This window comes from Strigops habroptila, chromosome 2 (assembly GCF_004027225.2).
Source record: "Strigops habroptila isolate Jane chromosome 2, bStrHab1.2.pri, whole genome shotgun sequence".
NCBI lineage: Eukaryota > Metazoa > Chordata > Aves > Psittaciformes > Psittacidae > Strigops > Strigops habroptila.
In genome coordinates, this window is record NC_044278.2 from 7,007,352 (window position 1) to 7,021,018 (window position 13,667).

At 39.8% G+C, this 13,667-nt stretch overlaps 1 protein-coding gene across 1 annotated transcript in view; it reads right to left on the reverse strand.

Annotated features, from left to right (window-relative positions):
• Positions 1-13,667, reverse strand: part of ZBTB20 (zinc finger and BTB domain containing 20) — a 468,334-nt gene that overhangs the window by 123,332 nt on the left and 331,335 nt on the right. The window contains exon 8 of the mRNA XM_030471447.1: positions 3,666-3,720. The gene's annotated coding sequence lies outside the window, so the exon portion shown is untranslated. The remainder of the gene's footprint in view (positions 1-3,665; positions 3,721-13,667) is intronic.

A 13,667-nucleotide genomic window follows, 5' to 3' on the forward strand; every position in this document is an offset into this window, starting at 1 on the left:
TTGTTGATGCTCATCTGCAAAACAATACTAAGCACACTAACCAAATATAAGGGATTCAGACAGTGCTAATTAGTTGCTATTTCACGATGATTGTTCAGAGTGCTAACAGATGACAGTTTGGTGGTGAACAAGTACCAACAGCAGGGACACATATAGAGATATCAAAGACTATTTGAGCATCATCATGTCTGATAAAGTGAACACGTATTCTCAGAAACTGGCAGGCTGGAATACTGCTGGGTGTCTTGTGACATACAAATCACTGACCATATGATGGATGGTTCTCATAACTATGATGAGATCAGTAAGATGCTGCACAGCTTCCCTTAGGTCATCATTACTTGACCGAATATGTCTTCATGAAGCTGAGAAATAAATGGCACTTTTTAAATTTCTTTTTTCTTTTTCTTTTTTTAAACAGGATGTCAGATAACAAGGATTAGAATCAGTGCTGAATCTGAATAGGAATGATGTTGGAATTCAGAACAACTTGGTCACATCAGAAACCTATTTCAAGGAAATGGACAGATGTTCGTGAAATTAGGTTAACATTTCCTGCAACTTCTTCGTATCTGGAACACTTTGGTGCATTTCTGATTTGCACTTACCAAAGCTAACAGCGGATAACTCTTCAATATTGTATGGGTTCCATCTGAACGGGTAGTGCTCTGGAAATTAAGTGTCCTCCTGTAACTACTTATCCTACTGTGGCTACCTATCTTACCATAAAGCGCCTTAGTATTGTTGATACTCTTACACACTCTTGACAATATGATAGAAAGTCTCAAGACTGGTTGTAAGACTCTTCTTCTAGGAAAAGGTTGATTTTTGACAAAGAATCCACCTGCTTCCCTCAAACTCCTGAGAACATTCAAGTGGAACAGAGATTAACTGTATTCCTTTTAAGTGGGAATGTCATTTGGGAGAGAGATTCATGAAATCCTTCCACCTCCAAAACCTTGATGCCATATAGTCAGAAAGACATGTGTGTAACCTCGGGGAGGAGGAGGAAGAAGACTGAATCATCCACAAGTTGTGGGTAGGGATATGAGAAGAAAGCTCAGTGCTGGTAACTGAGGTAGGGGGCAGAACAAGTATCTCTAGAAACATGCCTGACAGATACCATTAACAGCTTCTACTGTAAAAATGTCCCAATTCTACTTGTTCTGTCACCCAAAAGAATTCAGGGTATCAGTGGCCTAAGGGACCTATCATCCAGAGAGAAAGGAGAGACCCAGTACAAGCAGCACAGACTTTATGTACATGCCCGAAAAAAAGTGAGGTTCCTATTGAGCTTGCTAAGTTGGGAATGGAGGAGCCCAAAGAAGCCCTTGACTTAAAAGAACCAAGAGAGTGTGTGACTCTAGTTTTACAGGTCAAGAAACAAAAGCAGGCAGATGGGAAATGACGTATGCATGGTCACACATGTTGGAAAGGGATTTCAGCCCTGGGTTTCCACATGCCTACCTACCATGAAGCCAGCTTGCTGCTTCCACCCAAACTGCCTTGCACTGCAGAGGTAGAACAATGATAAACCAGTACCTCTGTGCAAATGTTGAAGGCACATGATCCCTGCCACAGAAATAAATGATTTTGCTGCTGCTGCAGGAAGTGTTAACACACGCGGTGTGTGCTTCACGTCCCTGGGTATCATTAACACTTTTTATCGATATTATGAAGTTCTGCAACAAAAATAATAGGATTTGTCAGGGGCCGTTATGAACCGCCCCTACTGGATAAATACATAATACATGATGGCAAAGGTCTGATGGGACTTTAATCAATTGCCTTTCTGAGTCAAATAAATGTCACATTAGACGTAAGCCATGTTGCATTCTGTGGGGGCCTCTGCTCCGCTCGTCTCACGGGCCTGACACCGCCACAGGGAGCTATGCACGCGCATAGACTCCTACTTATTTGCAGCAAATATATCAGAGCAAAACTGGAACAGCATGTTGTAAATTACAGATTTGGGACACCTTATAATGAAAGGCAAAGGGGAAAGGAAAGAAATATGGGGACACCACAGGCATGATAGGTCAGCTCAAATACATTTCCTAGGTAGCTGGCATTGTCATACCACCTTTCGCGTCACTACAGCATATCTCATGTTTCTGCCCACAGGGCAAGGGAGAGGAGGTGTGCCGTTTCTTTCTGCACCACAAAAGTAGCAAGTCAACTTTAAATGTTAAAGTCACGTATTTTGGATCTAGTATCACGAAAATAAAGCTCTTGGATTGCTTCAGCATGGACCTGAAAAAATTATGAATGTCCATTTGCACTTCAGCATGCCTTTGAAGAAATTCCAACAATCAAAACACAAATAAATCAAATCACAATAAAAAATCGAACATAAATTTGAAGGTTTAATTCCTCTCCCAAATATGAAAGAGCTATTTTTCTTACTGTGCTATGCTTTTTTTTATTATTATTATTTTTTAAATTCCAGGCAGCACTTTAGCAGCCATCTACTTTCCTCTCTGAATGAGAAGGAGACATGAATTTAAATTGCAAAATGGAGATCTAAAGTAACACAAAGTCTAAGCATATTTGGACATCGAGTTTGAAACCTAAATTTAAAAGCCCTCATTATTTTTGGCATTCACTAAATACCTCCAGCTTGGACATCCCAAAACAGTGGCTTAAAATGCTGGTGGACATTTGGAAAACTTTGGTCTTTACTTAACTATAGTAAATATTATGAAATGGTAGTGCTATATTTCCCTGTATATTGCAACAAGAAGAGTCATTGTTTTAAGAACACTAGATTTCATTGCCAATATGTATGAAGGAATCCCAACGAAACACGAACTTTTGTTCCAAATACACAAAACCATCATGCGTCAGTACCTCGCAAAATTAAACCCCAAATGATAACAAACTCTCTCAAGGGTTCTATCTGCTATTACCCCCCAAAAAATGAAAAAGCAGAACTTAAACCATGGAAATTTAAATTCTTCCTGTTCTAGATCTTAAAAACACAATTATCTCGATTAATATAGTCTTTTCTTCAATTAAAAATGTCACCAAATTGACAACCTAGCAGCAGCCAGACTCAAGTGAAAGAGAGCAGGTGAGAACAGAACACTACATAACATCTTCCAAAGAAACCACTAACAGATTTTTAATCCTGATACTGTTAGATGTCAAAGAAAATACAGCATATTTCATCTACCCAGACAAGAAAAGAAAGTCAGTATTAGGTAGGAGAGCACACAGGACTGGGTAAGGAAGAGTTCCATGCCACAAGGTCAGATTTCTGCAAGGACAAGTTGAAATGCTAGTTGACTGTTTCCTATACTTACTTCATGCTTGCATATCACAGAACACTACATGTTTTATTCTCGATCAGAGCACAACATTATAATGCCCATCGCAACACATATATCCCCAAGTATAACTGAAATCTTCTATACTGTGATCCAGAAATGCATGTATAAATTCCAGATCACACAATGTCACTGAACTAAGTCCAAGTCCCATAAACTGACACTGCATTAAAATCCAGGACTGTTGCATTAGGATAAAAACTCAGTACTGAGTCCTATAGCCATGGGGAACAATAAAGAAGTTCACAAGGGCTCCAGGATGACTTGGATGGAACTTGAACAAAATGCACAACTCGTATCAATGAAAAGCATAAAATGTTTTGTATATATACTTACACAAGAGACAGGAAATGTTCCTTCAGAGGAAGGCCACAAACTGATTGTGAGTGATCTGAAAAGAAAAGGGAGAAAGAAAAAACCGAAATTAAGTGACAACAAACACACTAAATGATACCAATATAAAACAGGGATCGAGGAGACTCACAGATGGCAGCAGCTCCCACAGGACAGAGAGCGACACCCCTCTCCCCCCCCCCCCATCATGTTTAAAATTCACAAACTGCATAAATCTTCTAAGTTTTGAAATTACCTGACCCCAAAAGTATGTAGCTGAGAAAACTGGTAACGGCTGAGAAGCCTTTCTGTCCTGGGATAATTCCAAACCAGCAGAGACTAAAGATCCTCTGGTGGCTGTTCAACAGCCTCTGTAAAATAGGCTTGTGGCTCCTATGGACAAATGCTCTTATCACAAAAACACTGCCAGATTTGAATGGCATCCTTCTTAGCAGTCATGCCAGATGATACAGGCCTCTGAAACAGAACTCTCCTTCTTGATCCTGACCTTCACAGAAGAGGGGTTAGGCTTATTATTAGGGCTGAGGATGCTTACATTATGGCTGATAACTGCACAGAAAAATTGTGTTGTCTTAGTTCCTTCTGTCAACACAGTATCTTTTAGACCTGATTTGTTACCCTGAGACCCCTAAGGAAAAAAATGGCTGTATGAAAGCAGAATGGCTAAAGGATTGCAAATTCTTGGTAGACTACAGATCTAGTTACCAAAGTCTACTATGGAGCATCTAAACTTTAGTGCCAACACATTTTCCATAACATATTAACCTGGGATGAAGTAATAGGCAAAATAAATCAAAGCCTGATGCTCTGATTTGTAACAAGAAGATACACTCCTGCTGGACACGGAAAACAAAAGCAGGTGCCCCAAAAATGTTCAAAGCCACAAACCAGTCCTGTTCCCCCTTCCCTTCAACCAAGCTGAAAGAAATTCAGGTAGTCAGACCACACAGTGCTCACCAAAAGATCAGTATCAGGGGACCAGGAGTACAGTGGAGAAAGACCATAGGATCCATGTGGTGTACTCCAGTACTTAAGTCAAGACATGGCCCTCACCTCCTGTTTTCTGTCCAGTTACAGGGAGAGATTAGCTCTATCTTTCCTCAAAGCAATTAGAAATATTCAGAGAAATACGAACCTAAGTTGAGATAGTGGAAAAACGAAAAGTGAGGAGCAGTCACAGGAGAGAAAGAGGGAAGGCAGGCAGAAAATTTGTTAAGAGATGTAGCTATTATTTGTGGGAATTATGGGCCTCGTAGAGAAGAGTGTGAGAGAAAGCATGTGTGTGTATCTAGCGGTTGGTCATCCACAAGGGAGGTGAAAGAAATAGAGCAAAGAGCAGAGAGAATCATAAAAACTTCAGGGCAGCAAACAAAATGCTTATAGCATGTTTTGGATAGGCCACCCAGAGAGGCTCTATTTAATGGCAAATTTCTCTTTAAAGAAGGTAACTGCTCCCACATGTAAGGAAGACTTGCATGGGGCAGATGACAGGATGAATTCTGTCCTTGTTCAGACTGGAAAGCTTAAGTGCCATAAGATGAAAAGAAGGGCAAGATCAGGCTAGTGGAGAGCAGGCCACTATTTATCTTACTTTCAAGAAATCATTACTCTGATAAACTTTAACAAGGAAGTTCTCCTGGTAGAAAAAACCTCCTTTGCTAAGCATGTATCCTTTATTTTCCTTTTACACTGCTCTTGAAGATTTAACCATGAAAGCCCATCGATTCACCTGCAATAGGCTATATGTGAAGGGCTGTCAGTAGCTGGTAGTTGGCAAGTATTTCTTTCAGGGATTTGGGCAGATGGGACAGTGAGCTGTACACCACAGAAGAACCTGAGACAAGAGGTCTGAGTCAAAGAATGAAGGAAAAGAGTGAAGAATGAAAGAGTGAAGAAAAAAGAAAAAAAAAAAGTGGGAGGCATCCAGCATGGAAAAAAAACCCCAAAAATGGAAAATTCTAGGCTGAGTGGTTAGAATTTGGCTCTGTTATAAGCAACATAAACCAAGTTCTCTTAAGGGAAAGTGTCAAGCAACTCTGATGACATGGATGCCAAAGAATTGTACAAATTATGGCCTGAGACTCTGGAGGTGCTGAGTAATGACTTACACCAACATTACCATCAAATTTGTTATAAGAAGTGAATGAGATTGTCGTACCTAATTAAAACTGTAGGGTAATTTTAGACAGGCACTATACACTAGAAGCTGCAAACTAGAACCTGGCAAATCACCAGAACTGAAACACCATCATTTTTTAAATGATCGCAACTGGTCTGGACACTTGATTACTAGTTTTGTTGAAAGGAAAATAGATGAAAACAAAACTTGCCATGTAAAGTATTGGAAAAACAAGAGGTGTCTGAGGAAACTCTGATTTATTCCAGGTTAGATAACTGCAAAATACGTATGCGGGAGAGAAGTGGGCCAAATCCTGTTCTCACTGCCCTGTGCAATCATGCTGACTTAATTGAAACCATGAGCAGAATCTGAACCGTTAAATGCTGGGGTGAAACTTTTTATCTTATGGCGCTGTTTGTCACTAGAGACATACTTAACCTAATTAGCACAGTAGATTTCTTCAAGATATATTATTATATAGTAACATTAAAAAACGAAGTCTAAGAAAGCTGTTTTCTCCAGGTCTCTCTGTTATAAGCAGAATAACTTCCCGTTTTTATTTATGTCATTTGTTTTCAACCTACTATGGCTCTATTTGGTGGGGAGGACAAAGGGAATCCACTGATCTTTTTCATATTGAATTCCTAGTGTTAATTAATCATTATTTACTTGGAAGCTGGTTTGGCCACTGGACAGAATAGCCAGGGGCTAATCTTAAACCTGCCCTTACTTCACTGTGGCCAGATTCTGCCCACTTTCTCTTTCTTTGCTACGCGAATAAATTCCACTTAAGTCACAAAGACCAAGAGATAAGAAAGTCCCAAATCAAGGGTATTTAGGAATCTATCCCCCCTTGAGTTTAATGAGAATAAGATTCCTAAACACTGAAGAATTCTTATTTATGGAGAGTTGAGATGGTGAAATCCAGTCATATGAATTACATTATATACACGGGTAATCACTTTATGAGGCTAACTACAATTTTCAAAAGTGACGTAAGCATTCTTGCCAAAGTCCACGGGAAGTCTGTGAAATTTTGGCTGTAAACCCCTGAGGACTTGAAAATATTTTACCTTTGTTAACTTAAGCACTGCTTACTTTCAACGAAATTAACATCTTAGGTGCCAAAGTAATGTTTTGCAATTGGCACTCAGTGCTTCTTACGATTTATTCGCTAAATGGCTTGAGTTCATCTGCTTCAAGTGCGTTTTAGCAGTAAATGAGGACAGCGATTCTGCTCCATTTTTTCAAAGTGATTTAGGATCTCTCTGATGTAATGCACTACCAAGGTGAGAAATTTTATTCCTTCAGCCCCTACACTGGCAAGAAGCAAGCAAATTATGAACTGAACAGGGAATACTGTCAATGGATTCAGATAATCCTAAACTGACTGCTCTTGCCTCAAAATATCTTCACCCTTTACTGATACAGAACCAGTGAAGGGAACAGCTTTATCCTATGTAATCAACTCAGCGAATTGGATCCAAGATGCAGAACCTTTTCGCCCCTCTCCTCCTGGATGCACTACACCTGCTCAGAATCTAAACTAGAATCTAATCCCAGTGAAGATAAAGAAAATCATTTACTAGAGAATCCCCCAGTTCAAAGGGGGCCAAACAGAGCCAGTGCCATGCTGGGGGAAAGAGGAGTGAAAAAGGAGACTCGGCTGAAATTCAGTGGAGCCCTGTAAATGATGTGAGGAGGCAGAAAGGCTGCACTACATCTCTGACACAGCGGAGACAGATTACAGCAAAATTAAATTGAGGATTTTAGTGGATATAATTGTTGTTTTTATATATTAATGAACAACAATAATACGTGATTCTAAACTGAATACCAGGTTTGACATTTAATCTGAGCGCTCACACTATCCATAAATGTTCATAAACGTCACAAGACCCCTACCCTTTGATTGAATTACAATCTAGTATGCAATTTAGGAAGCACGGATTAATCTACATAGATTTATATTTCTGCAGGTTACATTGTTATTTGTTGATTTATACCCTTTTCCCCTAAGTATCCTCTCCATCGAGAATCCAGGAAAATACATGCAAATCTTTATTTGGAGAGCAGCTCAAAATCCAGTGACTAGCAGCAGATGGAAACTTGGTTCAGTGAAACCTATACTAATTATCATGTGCTTTTTGAAGTCACCTCTACTAATGGCCAGCAAAATCTTAGTCCCTGTGATATCTCCTATTACCTTCGCATTAATTCTTACTACAGCCAGCAATCACCTAACATGTTTCTTGGCAATGCTGTGCAATTAAACTGCCTTTCAATCAAGCTTGCTGAGGAATCCAGAGATGGAAACTGCTTTAATATTGGGAGTTAATTACAAGAATGCAGAGGAAGGCAGTCAAATGTTATGTTAGCATACTAGAAATGTGACAACGCCTTAGCCACAGATGTCACATGCGAGGTAGAGTCACATCAGGAAAAGTGACATCGCAATGTAAAGAGGAAAATGATCTTCAAGTTCTCCTTTTCCTTTTCTTTTTTCCCACTGTGGTCTCGCTATTTGAGGTGATCACCTCCTTTAGCAGCCAAAATATCTGGAATTTCACTGTCACCTGTATTAACAGGCTTCTCTGCACAATGATGTCTGCTTGGGTACTGATAACGACACCTACTTAAACAGTGCATGGGCAGCACGGAATCAGACCAAAAAGCCGATCAGACAATAGCACTTCTGCAGATCCTGACCTCTGCAGAAGCCCAATCCTGCTCCCTTTGAAATCAACCAAGTCTTCCCAAAGGGTTCCTCTTCTTTCTCTGCAGCTTTACCTCTATGTGCTTAGGCAAGGAGGAAGAGTTCCACAGCCTGGTCCTTGTGGATTCATTCATCCAAGCCAAGACTGAAGAAAAGGGCTGGCTGCTCCATCTAAGAAAGGACACCACTCAGTTGAGTTAAGTGCTAGGAAACCGATCAACAGAGGAGATGATTTTACAACTGACACCATGTTGCGGTGAAGGAGAAAGGACAAATGGGAGCAGATACTACAAATACAGCTTGACAGCCAGTTATATGGCCATGTTTCACCTCTTCGTCTACAATATTGGAGAACCAAGCTAAAATGATCTTTGAAAAATGACAAGGTTTTGTACATACATTAGAATTAAGGTATGTCTGTATACACTGGAACACACTTACATATGTATTTTGGTTATGTATCATTAACGAATTTGAAAAAATCAACTACAGGTGTGCACGCTCTTCTTAATGAAATAAACAGCCAAATTGTGGTTCTGTAGAGAATGCAACAATGACTTGAGAACAATTTTCAATCAAAATTCACTGATAATATTTCCATCTCTCATTTTCCAAAGACAAAGTTTTCTTGGAAGCTAGAGTCCATAGAATATAACGGAAAAAGTAACTGACTTTTTCCCTCTCTCAAACTTGAAGACAGAAAACCTTGCAGTTTACATTATCACATATTCTAAAGGATTTATGATAAATCTATAGCTTATATTTTCTTTAATTAGTATATTATTTAGTATCATTTTTAAATTTGGACCAGAAAGAATAGCAAAAGGAGACTTTATTTTTTGTAATTAAGAATAGCTAACATGTTTCTTAATTTGAAAAAGACATGGCAAACGTACTGGGAAAAGGAGACTTTCAATGTGAGAGACTTTAAATATGTTACATGTGCACACACACACAAATGCTTTTATAAATGAGAAATTTCACGGGCCCTTAACTAGAAAATACAACAGAAAAGTCTGGATGGAATAGATTTTTCAGCACCCTCTGCTTGCCAGGAAGGCTGGATAATATTATATTTTGATAAAACAGAAGAAATTAATTCGATCAAAATTTGGACTTTCATGTATAAGTAAGCCAATTCAAAAAGACATCGAGTCAAGGAGCTGACTCATTCCACAGGTAATCCAGCCCAAAATAAGTCTTACCAGCTGTTCTCAGTGAAAACAATGAGATAGATGAAATAAGAAAAGGAATCTCTCACATGTGCAAACTGAACTCTAATTAATATCTATTGGAGGTCTCCAGCTCCCTAAGAAGAACTTCAGACAAGAGAAGTCTTTATACAAAGCACCTCAGAGGAAAACACCTTTAAAAGAAGAGCAGGAGAAGTCTCTGGAAGCAACACCACATTACAGCTTCAGCAGCTGTTGCTTTAAGGGGCTCTGGTTGAGAGCAAAACTAGTAAGAAGTGGTGGTAGGGAGAAAGTTTAAATATATTTTTTTTTTTTTTAAATCTAAATGTGGCATTTTGAGCATGCATCTTGACTTAAAGATGGCCTGAAATAATGTTACTTTTAACTTTCAGTAACTCTAACCTGGATGTTTGGGTGGCAGCTACTTGGCCACTGCAGCCTCATGCAGCTCAGCCTACTGGCATAAGGAATCTGCCCTCACCACCCTTCCAGTGCCACAGCACTGCCCCTTCCCTGTCTTCCTCCACCACTCCAGAGGGGTACATGGACAAGGAGCTGCCTGCTCCTGCCTGTCATCCTTCCAACATCCCCGGTACCCTTCCCTCACTGTGTGTCTCTGCATGCTCCCATCAATAGACAGTGAAGGAGCAAAGATGGCTCTTTTCCCAAAGATGGAGCAGATGGTGGTTTGGATGTGACTGGGTTGTTCCTGTCCAGCTAACAGCCTGTTCCCTGCTCACTCTTGGAAAAGAGGAGAAAGAAAGAAGTCAACTGTTGACCAGATGAGTTGTCTCTGTGGTCCATAAATTGAGAATTTTAATTTTATAAAATCTTTTGTGTTGGCTACTTTTGGCACTTTGAACTCAGCTTTGAATCCTTAAATAGAAGAAAACAGAAAACATATCTACCTAAATATACAAAGATATATATACCTAAAGGTTCTGGCTGTCTTTCAGGGTCATACCCTAAAAACTAGGTCTTGGCTCTGCTCGTGCCTGTAGGTGAATTTTCTGTTCTGAGGCAGTGTGGTTGAACTGGCAGCTCACAAGTTAGATCTGCTGCCTTATGCCATAGCTGCATTAAGTCATCCTCTCCTTTACTGCAAGCTGGATAAGCATAGAAGTGTATCTTCTGCTTCCCTGCTTGGAGGTTTGCAACTCCAGTGCATGGTCCATGTTCCCTGCACCCTCTCAAGTACCTGTCCTGAATTCAGCAGTGCCAAAACTGGACTACACAGCATGAGGAAAATATAATCAAATAATACTGAACTATTTAAGCAGACTAAACTCGGGCAACTGAAATGTCAAGCTAAGAAAGTATGGTACTAGGAACTAAACGCATCTGTATTAATAATAGCAATTACTGAAGTTTGTCTACTATTAATAAGACAATTGCTATAAAATCTAGTGATACATACAAATAGGTTACTGATGTGAGGAAGTAACCCTGGAACATTAGTTTAAGTTATTGGTTGGGAGCTTTCTATTGCTAATTGTTATTTTCTGTCTGGGTATTAACGTTCCTCCAGGATGATCTGATAAATCTAGTGGTGCTGTGATCACTTCTCTAAATAGTATCTTCAGATCATATGTGGTCCCAAGAGCCATGACACTCCAGTGTACTTTACGTAATTTATTTCCAAAGTGAGACGTGCTGACTCTCCATAATATTTCTTTCATTTTAACATCTGACTAACATTCAATTTGGGACATAAGTACTCCCGATACATCATTTTTCCCTGAAGACACTGCAGATCAGAACTAAAGGGCACTGCCTGAGTTTGAGAGTACCAGGAGGCTCAGAGAACAGGGTGGGCTGGAGTGGGGGGCACTGGTAAGCCTGAGCTGCAAAGGCACTGGAGGGCTGTGCATAGATGTGGGGGTCTGTACCATCCATGGGTGTTGGGGAGCAAAGGGTATGAGCAGCGTTCTGGCAAGCCCCAGGCTGGGATTACATTGGACTTTAAAAATCCAGCTTGCTCTCTTTGGTCAGAGCTGCATGGTTGAGGACTTGATGATGAGTGCCTGTTACATCAGGAGCAAAGTGGCAACAAGGTCATTACGGAAAAGTGTAAGTATGTGAAATCCATAGCCACAATCATTTAAAGAAAATGTCAGAATGTTTTCCTGACTCCCTCTCCAGTAAAGAAATTACAACGTGACTATATGAAGACCCACAGGAAAATGCTAACTCGACAGATACTGTACACAAGAGCAGCAAATCCTTGAAAGAGAAGGTACCATATTTTTTGTTGTGCTCCATTTTTACAGTATGTACTGCTTTGAACACAAACTGTGTTCTTGTGATGGTATGCAACACTTGGAACGAGACTAAAAGCATTACAGAAGTATTTCATTTGCCTTTAAACCCCTGCAGACCCACTGAAGTCACCAGGGTCATACAGCTGCACCACTGTATGCAGCGTTAAGCCCTCAGCATCCAGAAAGACAGGTTAAATATGTGCTGCTTCTGAGTTTTCCAGAAGGAAATTCAACTTTTCCTCCCCCCCTCCCTCACCCCAACCTCTCCCCCTTTTTTTTTTTCTAAAAGGCCACAATTAATACTTTGGAATTTATTTTTCACCTGTTTCTTTTCACTCTATGCCTATTAAAATAAATCAAAACTACCTTATAAAGATTCACTAAAACGGCTTCTGGGAACAATGTGAACTCTACATTTTATATTTTGTATGAGACCGGTGTACTCTATAGCATGCTCTTAGATTTGTGACACATGCCCTGAAAACTGAGTTTCAGGCAAACTAGTTTTCATTGCTCTTTTAGATTAGGATAGGTGACAGAAGAGCCAAGAATGCAGTCTCTTATCACTGAACATGATGCCTCTTATCACCAAATCTGATGCTGTTTTATAGGATCCTATTTCTAATTCAAGGTTTTACTGCTAATTTATCTAAACCACTTCTCCGCCTTTATTCTTGTTTTATCAGTTTAACTTTGACACACCTACCACCATGACCCTCACCACCAATGTGATGCTGCAGGAAGGGAGTTTAAGTCATGCAACAGCAGGATACCTTAGATGGCCATTTTTCATCAACTCTTCAAACTTAACTGGAGTATTCATTTGATAATATAGATAAAGGACAACACAGGGTATTTGATTGAATCAAATTACTACAAAATGTAACTGAAGAGAAAAGGTATATGCTCCAGTCATAGAAACAGAATAGAAAAGAAACCACACTAAGTCCCTAGCACCTTTTCTAGTAGGACTCACCCTCTGAAGCCCATACTCTTTTCCACTTCTGAACTTCCTCTCCTGAATAACCAAACCATCTTGGGCCATCTCAGCCTGGCAATTTCATTTGCTGACCCAGTCAACAAGTAGAGATCATGGGATGGGCTTCACGACTGTCTGAATTATTCCTTGTGTTTTCCCAAGCTTCCAGTTTTCCCCAAAACACTATAGTTTATCCATATTCACACAGCTCATCCACAGAGAAACTATCATGCCTTGAATCTATGGAGTTCAATATACGTAGTCTCGAGAGTTCTATTCGTAAAAAAACCAAACAAGCCACCAATGAGCTGAACATTACCTTTTACTTTATAGGTGAAATTGTCCTTATTTCCATTTATGGAATGAACAAAGGAAAGAAGAGAAAGCTGAACTGATCTTGAAGCTCATCAATACTAAAGCAGAACTGCAAAATGAACTCACATCTTTTGATGCTCAGTTTAGAGCCTGAACCACATCAGGCTCTAAATGAGAAGAAAAATCCTTAAAGAAACCTGAAAAGCCACCTGCATGCTCCATTCAATGAAGAAAAGCTGATCCCTTTGATGGCTGAAGCCAAACCAAACGGCAGACACAGAGATTTTACAAAGTCTCTTAGTGGTGAGCCATAGTTTATGCTATTTGTCAGCTTTCCTGCAAAGCTTAAGTGTCCATTTCACAAAGACAAAACCAAAAGCAAACAATCCCAAGAACTTATC